This window comes from Pelophylax lessonae (genome assembly GCF_965119305.1).
Source record: "Pelophylax lessonae genome assembly, chromosome: 10".
Classification (NCBI taxonomy): domain Eukaryota; kingdom Metazoa; phylum Chordata; class Amphibia; order Anura; family Ranidae; genus Pelophylax; species Pelophylax lessonae.
The window spans coordinates 95,543,512-95,556,661 of record NC_138777.1 but is presented as its reverse complement, the minus strand read 5'-3'; positions in this window follow the sequence as shown (position 1 = coordinate 95,556,661).

Genomic DNA, 13,150 nt, shown 5'->3' with positions numbered 1-13,150 from the left:
TAATGCTTGAGCATTTTTCTCAAGAAAACCCTCAGAAAGATCCTGATAACATAGTGGTGCAATCTCATCTGTCACCATAGACAGAATCTTCCCGGAAGACGGGAGGTTACACGTATCCTCGCAATAGCAAGAGAGGAAGGCCAAGGACCGTTCCTTCCAATCTATGGTTGGTTGGTGTGTGTGTAACCAGGGAAGTCCCAACACAATGGGAAAGTGGGGTGAAGGTATTAAATCGAAGGTAGTAGTCTCCCTATGAGACTCGTTAATAGTGACTAGAAGTGCTTGTGTCTGATCGGTGATTGGACCAGAGGATAACGGAACACCGGTAATAAGACTTACTGAGACAGGTTTAAGTTTAGAAATAATAGGAATTTTATTTGAAGCAGCAAAACATATATCAATATAATTTCCACAAGATCCTGTGTTAATCATGGCCTTAGTAGTAATCCTGTTCTGGTCCCACTGTAATGTCAAACAAACAAAAATGTAAGGGTTAGTGAATGAAGTTGTCAATCCCCCTAGGAGGACATGTGAACACTCACCCTTCTTTTTGTTGACTAGGGGACAGACATTTATCTTGTGATCCGGGGATGCACAGTACAAGCAGAGATTTTCATATCGTCTTTTGGCTTTTTCCATAGTTGATAGCGGTGGGCGTATGGTTCCTACCTCCATAGGAACGGGGTTAACGGCCGGAATCCGAGAGGAAACGGATAATGGCATTCCCATTTTCTCAGCCTTTCTTTCTCGTAGTCTTCTATCTATGGTAATACTGAGTTGTATTAATGCATCCAGGGTTTTTGGTAGATCCGCTCGGGCGAGCTCGTCCTTAACGGCTTCTCATAGGCCAAGCCTAAATTGGGTTTTCAGAGATGCATCATTCCATTCAAGGGAATCAAGGGTCCATCTCTTGAATTCTGCGACAAAGTCTTCTACAGGCCTCCTTCCTTGTTTCAAGGATCTTAATTGAAGATCGGCAGTACTCTGCCTATTGGGGTCATCATATAGGCTAGTGAGTTCTGCTAGGAACAAGGCATAGGAGTTGAGAAGCTGGTCGTTTTTCTCAAAAAGAGAGTCTGCCCAGGCTCGAGGATCGCCTGTTAGGTAAGAAATAATAGTACAAACCTTAATGTGATCAGTAAGGTAGGTACGAGGTTTTAGCAAAAAAAGTAACTCACATGCGTTTTTAAATTCGCGAAATTTTTTGCGATCGCCTGTAAATACCAAAGGGGGATTTATCTTGGGTTCAGGGGACTGAGCAGAGGTAAGTTGTGTCAGTCTAATTACCTGCTGCGACAGAGCCTGATTGTCTTCTTTTAATTCAGCAAGTGCGTGTATTAACGCAGTTACTTGCTGTTTTAATTGTGTCACCTGAGTGGTTATTTCTGCTGAATCCATTTGTGGGTTCGTTCAATCTGTAACGCTCCTGCGTTTCATGTATGGTGTGGATTTTCAGCTGCAGAAATATTCCACTTCAGTAGTCATGTAAGAGAGATGCTGAGATACCATTCCCAACCTCAATGACTCATCATGTGTGGAAGGTCTTAATTCAGCTAGTAAATACACACACTCAACAAGCTGGTTCCTAGAGTGACTTTATGTATGTAGTAACACAGTGATGAAGATTTAAGAAACAGGTTGAGTGGAGGTGGTAGGTGACAGACACTTGAAGGTAAGACAGTAGCAGATGGATGCAGGTAGGTTTAGCAATCATGTATGGTAGCAGATGACAGAGTAGCAGGTGGACATACAAGAGAGATCAACCCAGTGCAGGAATAAGTAGCAGTAGTCTTAAAAGCTAGCAATCTAGATATGCAGATGTGATAAATAGTCTTTACTATGCAGAGCTAGATAGTGTAAGCTTAGTATAAGTTTATAGAGGGTTCCCCTGCGGGGTACTTAGCACTAATAGCAATACAGCCGAAGGTTGGTTCAGGAGGAGCGGATGATCCGGAAGCGGGATGCAGGGATCAGCGCAGCGAGGTTCCGTCAGCGAGGTATGCTTGCAAGCACGAAAGCTTCAAGCCAAGTTAGCATCCAGGTAAGGGTGTTTGAACGAACACATGTGAGTGAGAACCGGCGATTTAAATAGCCATCTAGTCCGGCGCTGAGTGATGACAGCTTCAGTCTTAAAGGTGTATGCGCACCTTTCCAAAAGAGAATGGTGGGGCGCATACACTTGTGAAAAGAGTAATTTAGGGTACCAAAGGTACCGGAACATTACACAGAGCAGCCCCAATCCTCCTCTTCATAGGTCCCTCTTCGGAGCTCCTGGCCCCTCCCTCCTGTTGAGTGCCCCCACAGCAAGCAGCTTGCTATGGGGTCACCCGAGGTGAGCCGCAGCTCCGTGTATCCATTCAGACACGGAGCCGTGGCCTGCCCCCCTCTCTCCTCATTATAGAATGCATTAAGATAAACCACTTTAATCTACAGGTCCTCCAAGAAAGGCTTACAAGTCAGTTGCAAAAAGGTATAAAATGCAGACACTGGACACCTTCAGCCAAAAATTCCTGCCGCATCCCTTTAAAGCATATGGGAAAAAAAGGAAAGTAGGGGCGTCCACAACTGCGTCAGACCCTGACTAGGCCCCACAAGGGACTGTATACAGTGAGGGATCACCCAACCTGGGACTTTGAGGGCAGGAATTTGAATGGCATAGAAAAAGATAAATTGAGATGCTGATATAAAAAATATACATTTTTATTGATACAAATGTACAAACATTTTAAAAAAGTACAGATGCAAGAGCATCAAAAGGCATACACACTGTACAAAACATACAGAAACATAAAATCTATGAACCAAATATTAGAGTCATGGGGTCACCAAGGTCCGACATGTTTCGCCGACCCTGTAGGCTTCTTCGGGGGCCAAAGATAATAGTGACCTCTATGAAGGTTCTTGTAACGCTCCTGCGTTTTTATATGGTGTGGATTTTCAGCTGCAGAAATAGTTCCACGTCAGTAGTCATGTAAGAGATATGCTGAGATACCATTCCCAACCTCAATGACTCATCATGTGTGGAAGGTCTTATTTCAGCCAGTAAATACACACAATTAGCAAGCTGGTTCCTAGAGTGACTTTATGTATGTGGTAACACAATGATGAAGGTTGAGGGATAGGTTGAGTGGAGGTGGTAGGTGATAGACACTTGAAGGTGAGACAGTAGCAGATGGATGCAGGAAGGTTTAGCAATGTTGTATGATAGCAGATGATAGAATAGCAGGTGGACATACAAAAGAGATCAACCCAGTGCAGAAAAGTAGCAGTAGTCTCAAGAGCTAGCAATCTAGTTATGCAGATGTGATAAACAGTCTTTACTATGCAGAGCTAGATAGTGTAAGCTTAGTATAAGTTTGTAGAGAATTCCCCTGCGGGGTACTTAGCACTATTAGCGATACAGCCGAAGGGTGGTTCAGGAGAGGCGGATGATCCAGTAGCGGGATACAGGGATCAGCGCAGCGAGGTTCCGTCAGCGAAGTAAGCTTGCAAGCATGGAAGCTTCAAGCAAGGTTAGCATCCAGGTAAGGGTGTTTGAACGAACACATGTGAGTGAGAACCGACGCCCTAAATAGCCATCTAGTCCGGCGCTGAGTGATGACAGCTTCAGTCTTAAAGGTGTATGCGCACCTTTCCAAAAGTAAATGGTGGGGCGCATACACTTGTGGAAAGTGTAATTTAGGGTACCAAAGGTACCGGAACATTACAATACCCCCCCCTTAAGGCCTGCTCCTGAAGGCCTCTGGAGCTGGTTTGTCTGGGTATCTCGCATGAAAATTGCGGATTAATCTAGGGGCATGTATGTCAGAGGTGTTTAACCAGGTGTCGTCTTGGGGCCCATAGTTCTTCCATCTAACCAAGTACTGAAGTCTTCTTCTGTAGATACGAGAATCCAGAATCTCTTTTATCTCGTATTCTTCTCCACCTTCAGCTTGTACAGGAGGGGGAGGTGGAATATTAGGCCTTATTCCTTGGTCCGGAACATGGGGTTTTAGTAGCGACACATGGAAAATGGGATGGATTTTTAGGTCCATTGGCAATGTAAGCTACACTGCAGCTTTTCCAATAAGTTTCTTGATTGGGAAAGGTCCCAAGAACAGAGGTCCAAGCTTTTTGCTAGGGATCTTCAGTCTCAAGTTTTTTGTTGAGAGCCAAACGAGGTCCCCGATAGTATACTGTGGAGAAGGTCTTCTACGAAGATCATAGTACTTCTTTTGTTGACTGTGAGCGTGTGCAATGGTAGTATTTAGTAAACCCAGAGAATCCTTTATTTGGGTAAGATAGTCTGAGGCTACTGGGTAATTTGAAGGAAGGATGCGTGGAGGGAGAATAGAGGGATGGAACCCATAGTTCAAGTAGAACGGACTCTGCTTGGTTGTACTGTGAGTTGCGTTGTTGTAGGCAAATTCTGCCAGGGGGAGAAGATCCAACCAATCATCCTGTTGGTAAGAAGTGTAACAACGTAAATACTGCTCGATGCATTGGTTGACTCTTTCAGTCTGTCCGTTGGTCTGCGGATGGTAAGGAGAAGTGAGCTTCCGCTCAATCCGTAGTATGTGACATAGTTCTTGCCAGAATTTAGAAATAAATTGGGATCCACGGTCAGACAGAAGAGTTTTTGGGATACCATGTAATCTGAAGACATGTTTCATCAGGAGTTCTGCCGTTTGTTTGGACGAAGGTAGTCTGCGAATAGCAATGAAATGTGCCATCTTTGTCAGATGGTCCACTGACACCAAGATGGTATTAAATCCTTTGGAAGGAGGCAATTCTACGATGAAGTCCAATGACAAAACCTCCCATGGAGTTTGGGGTATTGGTAGACTGCATAGTAGACCGGATGGTCTCGTAGTGTCAATTTTGGACCTGGCACAGACATTGCATGAAGAGACGAATTTTTGTATAGATGTTTTCATGTCAGGCCACCAAAATTGTCGAGAAATCAAATTGAAAGTCTTTGTCATACCCATATGTCCTGCCATAGGCACATCATGCGATAATTCCAAGATCTTGGTGCGTAGGGTAGGTGGTATGTAAAGTTTGTCGTTGTAGTAGAGGAAGCCTTCTGCATCGGTATTTAGTTGTGGTGGGGGTGAATCCAAACTTATACCATGCAGAACCTCTTCCTTTAAGGAACGGACAACTCCAATAATGCGTTTGTGAGGTATTATAGGAACGGAAGGGATTTCAAAGTAGTTTTCTTCAGTTAGTCGTGATAGTGCATCCGCCTTTTTGTTCTTATCTGCAGGTGTGTAGGTCACTAGGAAGTTAAACCTTAGAAAGAATAGTGACCATCGTACCTGTCGATGCGAGAGAGTTAGTCTGAAGATATTGGAGGTTTTTATGGTCCGTGTACATAATTATTGGTAGTTGGGTGCCTTCGAGTAAATGTCGCCAATTCTCCAGAGCCAATTTTATAGCAAGCAGTTCCTTTTCACCCACGGGGTAATTTATCTCGGGACTGCTCAGGGATTTAGAAAAAAAAGCAACTGGATGAAGTGGTGAAGTGTGGGTAGGTCGTTGGGAGAGTATTGCTCCTACTGCCATGTTTGACGCATCTACCTCCAGAATGTATTGGAGGGATGGGTCTGGATGGCGTAATATGGGAGCGGAAGTAAACCTTGTCTTTAACAAGTGGAAAGCCTTATTTGCTTCTTCTGACCATTTAAATGGTATTTTTATGCTAGTGTGCTGTGTGAGGGGTCTCACAATAGCAGAAAAGTTTTTTATGAACTTCCTGTAGAAATTAGAAAATCCCAGGAATCGCTGTAGCGCCTTGCGTGAGGTTGGTGTAGGCCAATCCTGAATGCAGGATATTTTACTCATGTCCATCTCGATTCCTGTTTTGGATATGATGTAGCCTAGAAAGAGTACCTCATCTTTATGGAACAAGCATTTCTTCAGCTTCACATAAAGATTATGTGCAAGCAATCTCGATAATACAAGTCTTACATGTCTTATGTGTTCAGACAGGGTCCGTGAATATATAAGTATATCGTCCAGATATACCACAACACAGACATCTAGTAAGTCTTTAAAAATATCGTTTATAAAACGTTGGAAAACTGCAGGGTCATTGCATAGGCCGAATGGCATCACAAGATATTCGAACAATCCGTATCTAGTTCTGAATGCAGTCTTCCACTCGTGTCCATCACGGATTCGAATGAGATTGTATGCTCCTTTCAGGTCTAATTTTGAAAAATAGGTAGCTCAACGCACCTGCTCAATGAGCTCAGGGATAAGCGGTAGAGGATAGCGATCTTTTATTGTGATAGCATTCAATTTCCTGTAGTCGATGATAGGTCTGAGACTTGAATCTTTATTGCGAACAAAAAAGAGTCCTGCTGCTGTGGAAGAAGTGGAAGGTCTAATAAAACCTTTTTCCAAGTTCTCATCCAAATAGGTTTTGAGATGGGCAAGTTCATCCTGTGAAAGAGGATAAACATGACCGAACGGCAATTTGCTATTTGGGAGTAGATCAATGCTACAATCATAGTCTCGATGAGGAGGTAATGCTTGAGCATTTTTCTCAAGAAAAACCTCAGAAAGATTCTGATAACATAGTGGTGCAATCTCATCTGTCACCACAGACAGAATCTTCCCGGAAAACGGGAGGTTACACGTTTCCTCGCAATAACAAGAAGGGAAGGTCAAGGACCGTTTCTTCCAATCTATGGTTGGTTGGTGTGTGTGCAACCAGGGAAGTCCCAACACAATGGGAAAGTGGGGTGATGGTATTAAATCGAAGGTAGAAGTCTCCCTATGAGACTCGTTAATAGTGACTAGAAGTGCTTGTGTCTGATCGGTGATCGGACCAGAGGATAACGGAACACCGGTAATAAGACTTACTGAGACAGGTTTGAGTTTAGAAATAATAGGAATTTTATTTAAAGCAGCAAAACATATATCCATATAATTTCCACAAGATCCTGTGTCAATCATGGCCTTAGTAGTAATCCTGTTCTGGTCCCACTGTAATGTCAAAAAAACAGAAATGTAGGGGTTAGTGAATGAAGTTGTCAATCCTCCTAGGGAGACATGTGAACACTCACCCTTCTTTTTGTTGACTAGGGGACAGACGTTTATCTTGTGATCCGGGGATGCACAGTACAAGCAGAGATTTTCATTTCGTCTTTTGGCTTTTTCCATAGTTGATAGCGGTGGGCGTATGGTTCCTACCTCCATAGGAACGGCCAGACTCCGAGAGTAAACGGATAATGGCATTCCCATCTTTTCAGCCTTTCTTTCTCGTAGTCTTCTATCTATGGTAATACTGAGTTGTATTAATGCATCCAGGGTTTTTGGCAGATCCGCTCGGGCGAGCTCGTCCTTAACGGCTTCTGATAGGCCAAGCCTAAATTGGGTTTTCAGAGATGCATCATTCCATTCTGAATCAAGGGTCCATCTCTTGAACTCTGCGACAAAGTCTTCTACAGGCCTCCTTCCTTGTTTCAAGGATCTTAACTGAAGATCAGCAGTACTCTGCCTATTGGGATCATCATATAGGCTAGTGAGCTCTGCCAGGAACAAGGCATAGGAGTTGAGAAGCTGGTCGTTTTTCTCAAAAAGAGAATCTGCCCAGGCTCGAGGATCGCTTGATAGGTAAGAAATAATAGTACAAACCTTAATGTGATCAGTAAGGTAGGTACGAGGTTTTAGCAAAAAAAGTAACTCACATGCGTTTTTAAATTCGCAAAATTTTTTGCGATCGCCTGTAAATACTAAAGGGGGATTTATCTTGGGTTCAGGGGACTGAGCAGAGGTAAGTTGTGTCAGTCTAATTACCTGCTGCGACAGAGCCTGATTGTCTTCTTTTAATTCAGCAAGTGCGTGTATTAACGCAGATACTTGCTGTTTTAATTGTGTCACCTGAGTGGTTATTTCTGGAACTATTTCTGCTGAATCCATTTTTGGGTTCGTTCAATCTGTAACGCTCCTGCGTATTTATATGGTGTGGATTTTCAGCTGCAGAAATAGTTCCACGTCAGTAGTCATGTAAGAGATATGCTGAGATACCATTCCCAACCTCAATGACTCATCATGTGTGGAAGGTCTTATTTCAGCCAGTAAATACACACAATTAGCAAGCTGGTTCCTAGAGTGACTTTATTTATGTGGTAACACAATGATGAAGGTTGAGGGATAGGTTGAGTGGAGGTGGTAGGTGATAGACACTTGAAGGTGAGACAGTAGCAGATGGATGCAAGAAGGTTTAGCAATGTTGTATGATAGCAGATGATAGAATAGCAGGTGGACATACAAAAGAGATCAACCCAGTGCAGAAAAGTAGCAGTAGTCTCAAGAGCTAGCAATCTAGTTATGCAGATGTGATAAACAGTCTTTACTATGCAGAGCTAGATAGTGTAAGCTTAGTATAAGTTTGTAGAGAATTCCCCTGCGGGGTACTTAGCACTATTAGCGATACAGCCAAAGGGTGGTTCAGGAGAGGCGGATGATCCAGTAGCGGGATACAGGGATCAGCGCAGCGAGGTTCCGTCAGCGAAGTAAGCTTGCAAGCATGGAAGCTTCAAGCAAGGTTAGCATCCAGGTAAGGGTGTTTGAACGAACACATGTGAGTGAGAACCGACGCCCTAAATAGCCATCTAGTCCGGCGCTGAGTGATGACAGCTTCAGTCTTAAAGGTGTATGCGCACCTTTCCAAAAGTAAATGGTGGGGCGCATACACTTGTGGAAAGTGTAATTTAGGGTACCAAAGGTACCGGAACATTACAGTTCTAAACATAAATGACATACCATTAATATCCAGTATAACATCTTATGTTGCAGAACTGTGATGTATTATCATGCCTTTTGATGCTCTTGCATCTGTACTTTTTTTAAATGTTTGTACATTTGTATCAATAAAAATTTATATTTTTTATATCGGCATCTCAATTTATCTATTTCTATGCTATTCAAATTCCTGCCCTCAAAGTCCCAGGTTGGGTGATCCCTCACTGTATACAGTCCCTTGTGGGGCCTACTCAGGGTCTGACGCAGTTGTGGACGCCCCTACTTTCCTTTTTTCCCAAAGGCTTACAAGTCATCCACATACACTATATTGTCAACATTTTGGGACGCCTGCCTTTACATGCATATCAACTTTAATGGCATCCCAGTCCTAGTCCTTAGGGTTCAATATTGAGTTGGCCCACACTTTGCAGGTTCAAATCTTCTGGGAAGGCTGTCCACAAGGTTTAGGAGTGTGTCTATGGAAATTTTGACCATTCTTCTAGAAGCGCATTTGTGAGGTCAAGCACTGATGTTGGATAAGAAGACCTGGCTCGCAACCTTCACTCTAATTCATCCCAAAGGTGTTTTATCAGGTTGAGGTCAGAACTCTGTGCAGGACAATCAAGTTCCTCCACCCCAAACTCGCTCATCCACACTATATTGCTAAAAGTATTGGGCCACCCTCTAAATCATTTAGAGGATTGGGGATTATGGTGGGGCATTGTTTTAAAAGGGTTGGGCTTGGCCCCTTAGTTCCAGTGAAGGGAACTCTTAAGGCCTTAGCATACTAAGACATTTTGGACAATTTCATGATCCCAGCTTTGTTTGGGGATGGCCCCTTTTTGTTCCAACATGACTGTGCACCAGTGCACAAAGCAAGGTCCATAAAGACATAGATTAGCGAGTTTGGGGTGGAGGAACTTGACTGAATGGCACAGAGTCCTGACCTCAACCCGATAGAACGCCTTTGGGATGAAATAGAGCGTAGACTGCAAGCAAGGCCTTCTCGTCCAACATCAGTGCCTGGTCTCACAAATGTGCTTCTGGAAGAATGGTCAAACATTCCTACAGACACATTCCTAAACCTTGTGGACAGCCTTCCTAGAAGAGTTGAAGCTGTTATAGCTGCAAAGGGTGAGCCAACTCAATATTGAACCCTACTGACTAACACTGGGATTCCATTAAAGTTAATGTGCATGTAAAGGCAGGCATCACAATACTTTTGACAATATGGTGTATATTTTATATATGTGACTTCAAATTTGGTTCATTTTTTTGATTTTGATTTGATTTGATTACTTATATAAGATATATTTAGTAATATACCAAATTGTTTACAGTTGTCCCTGCTTACATACATATACATAGATACGTGAGATGGAGAAAATAATAGAAATCATAAGAGTGTATCCAGAAAAAATGAATAGGTTTCATCTCCATAATTGCTAATACCTTAAACTTAATACAAAATAAACATCTTTGCAGCCATTTATTTTCCCCTTTGATGAATAAAAGAGACCCTGTCACCAAGTAAAAGAATGCAAGTAAAAGCAAAGAAAACTCAAGTATTTTAAATGCTTACTTGCAGCATTCTTCCTACCATAAACAATTTTTCTGACTAATACCATGACATCATATAAAGGGATGTCTTCATCCTTGTCTCTACCTCATAGGACCCCAGTCTCATAAATATGAGGTTAATGCAGGCTGTGCCTTCTTTTTTTGTTCTCCTCTGGAGACCTAAGATATGCTGTGTCCAGCAGTTCCTTATACCTTGCTGAGATAAAGATGCAGCTGTCTTAGGGTGACCACGTGTCTTGGATCGCCCGGGACAGTCCCGCATTTGGAGAGTCTGTCCTGGGTCCCGGTCACCCTCATTCCGGGACAATGCAGTGTCCCGGAATGCTCTGAGCCCGGGTGAGCCGCCGTCCGCCGACCGTGAGAACACGTGCCGCTGCTGCCGCACTGCCGCTCCGCTCCCCCACCGAACCGGCAGAAAGGAAGAGGAAGTACGCGAGCATTCATAGTGCATGTGCTGGACTGTACCACTACCATGTCCGCTGGATGAGGGAGGATGGCTGGGCTGTACCATGTTAGAGGGCGGGCTGTACAAGACAATTCAAACCAATACGAGAGCAGTGAGCAGAGGAGTGTAAATTAATAGAATGTCTGCTGTGCTGTGACAGATAGTAGTCAGTCACTTCCTTACTCGGCATCGCATAGTACTGTCTGTCCAGTGTGTGTGGCAGGCTCCTCCCCTGCCTTGCTGCACGCAGTGCGTGGCCGAGTGAGAGTCACGTGATGACGGTGACGTCAGCCGGAGCCGGGATCTACTGTGCGGCGCGGCGCCGCCTCAGCCGAGTCAGCCTGCTGTAACTGAGTCACTGACTGTCTGTAATCCAACGGCCGACCGTTATTATCAGCATTTAAGGAGGACAAAATGTAAGTTTAACTTTTTAATGGATGTCTGCTGCCAGTGCCTATTCTTTCCTTTGTGTTCAGGGCAGCAAATATTTATTGCTTAGAAACTTAGAAAGTTGGACTTGTAAAACGTGTAGTAAGTTAGTTACTACATGGAATTAGAGGCAGGAAAGTGTGCAGAAATACTGAAAAATGCACAGACAGATATGTTTTTGCCAGTCTCACGTATAAGTTTGACGAAATGCACTTGGGAAAGTAAGTGTCCCTGAATGGCAGTTAGGAAATGTGGTCACCCTAAGCTGTCCCCCTATTGATCCTCAGGTGAGGATACTGTATTTCTCCCTTATCCCCCTTCGTCTGTGTGCCTTTTATCCATATTTTCAATTGGACTTGTCAAGACTTAGTGCTTTGTTTTCTTCCCCTATTGCTTTTTCTCCTGTTAAAAGCGCCATGGCCTCTGGAAAGCTTTTTGAATTTCGTAGTGGTGCAAGGCCAGTCTGAGGGTGGAATGCATTTGTGCTAGCCATCTATGCAAGCATAGTTGGCTACTGGGCTGTTTTTTATGTTACACTGTTGAGGGAAAGTTCATCTTCCTGCATAAGTAGGCCCGGGTGGTGCTGGCTGGGTGATGTCACAGGACAGATGGCCTTTTTAAATGTGGACCAGGGGCTACCCCAAGCAAAGATTAGCAACAGAAAGTTCTGCCTAGACCCATTATGGGTCTGCTGTTCTCTTGAACCTTACATGACCTCTGGCTGCATAGCTCTGGTTCCAGTTCAATTGCACCTTGTGTCTTTAAATGAGTTTCTAATACCTCCCATTTTTATTTCTATCATTTTAACTAGGGTCAGCTTTTTGTGCTAACCCTTTAAGCCATGGACCTGTCAATTCATCCCTGCAACCAGCCTTGGACAGCAAAATAAGGGGCATCTTCAGGTAAAGTTTTTATTGTTATCATTACCCGAGAGGCTGACTAATAGGCTCTCTGTTATTTAGCCATGCCAAAACTGATTACCCATATTCCTCTAGCAGTGTTCACTTCTCCCCTTAGCACCAGTCAACCAGTCTCTGAGGTGCCTTGGGTCAGTCAAAACTCTTTGGTTACTTTGAATGGTGATGGCCTACATGCATATTTTGATTGAACTCTTGTTTTACTCCTTATAAGGGCTAATAAAGATGCCCTAAAATTGGGAAGATCATGCAGACCCCCCCCCCCCCCTCCAGTGGAGCAGATGTGTTTCAAGCATCAAAAACAGTTGTAATAAATGAACTGAAGAATATCATCTGGGAGGAGTGACAAACCATCATCATCTCCCTTTAACAGGATGTAAAAGTTATAACCAAATAAGAAACAAGATGAGCAGCATGTGGAGTCAAACCCTTTAGTACAATGTTTTTTAACAGCAGTCCTCAAGTACCCCCAACAGGTCATGTTTTCAGGATTTCCCTCAGATGAAACGGCTGTGATAGTTACTAAGGCAGTGAAACTGATCAAATCACCTGAGCAAAATAATGGAAAGCCTGAAAACATGACCTGTTGGGGGTACTTGAGGACTGGAGTTTAAAAACATTGCTTTAGTGGACACTGCCTTCATTAGGTTAGTCAGACATATGATTTTACTGCTGGGGAATGCATTGTCCTTCAGAGATGTGCTTAATTGCTGACCTTATGAATGTCTACCTGTCTGTGAGGGTGGCCTGCAAATCTATCTAAACCCTAATCTCTTTGTCCATGGAAATCTGGATGGAAAACAATGAGTTGGCTTTGAAGAACAATACTGACAAGACAGAGGTCTGTTATGTGTTTTGCCAGATATTAAGTTGTGCTGTTTTATTCTACATTAAGTGTAATTTAATAATATCTTCTCAGTGTCCTGGGATATGCTCAAGTTAGTGACTACCAAGCGTGCTCTATGGTTAAGACTGTGGCTGAGGGATCCTACCGCTAAGCGGGCCTTGTACAAAATCCTTAAAGTTCAGTTGACCACCAAGC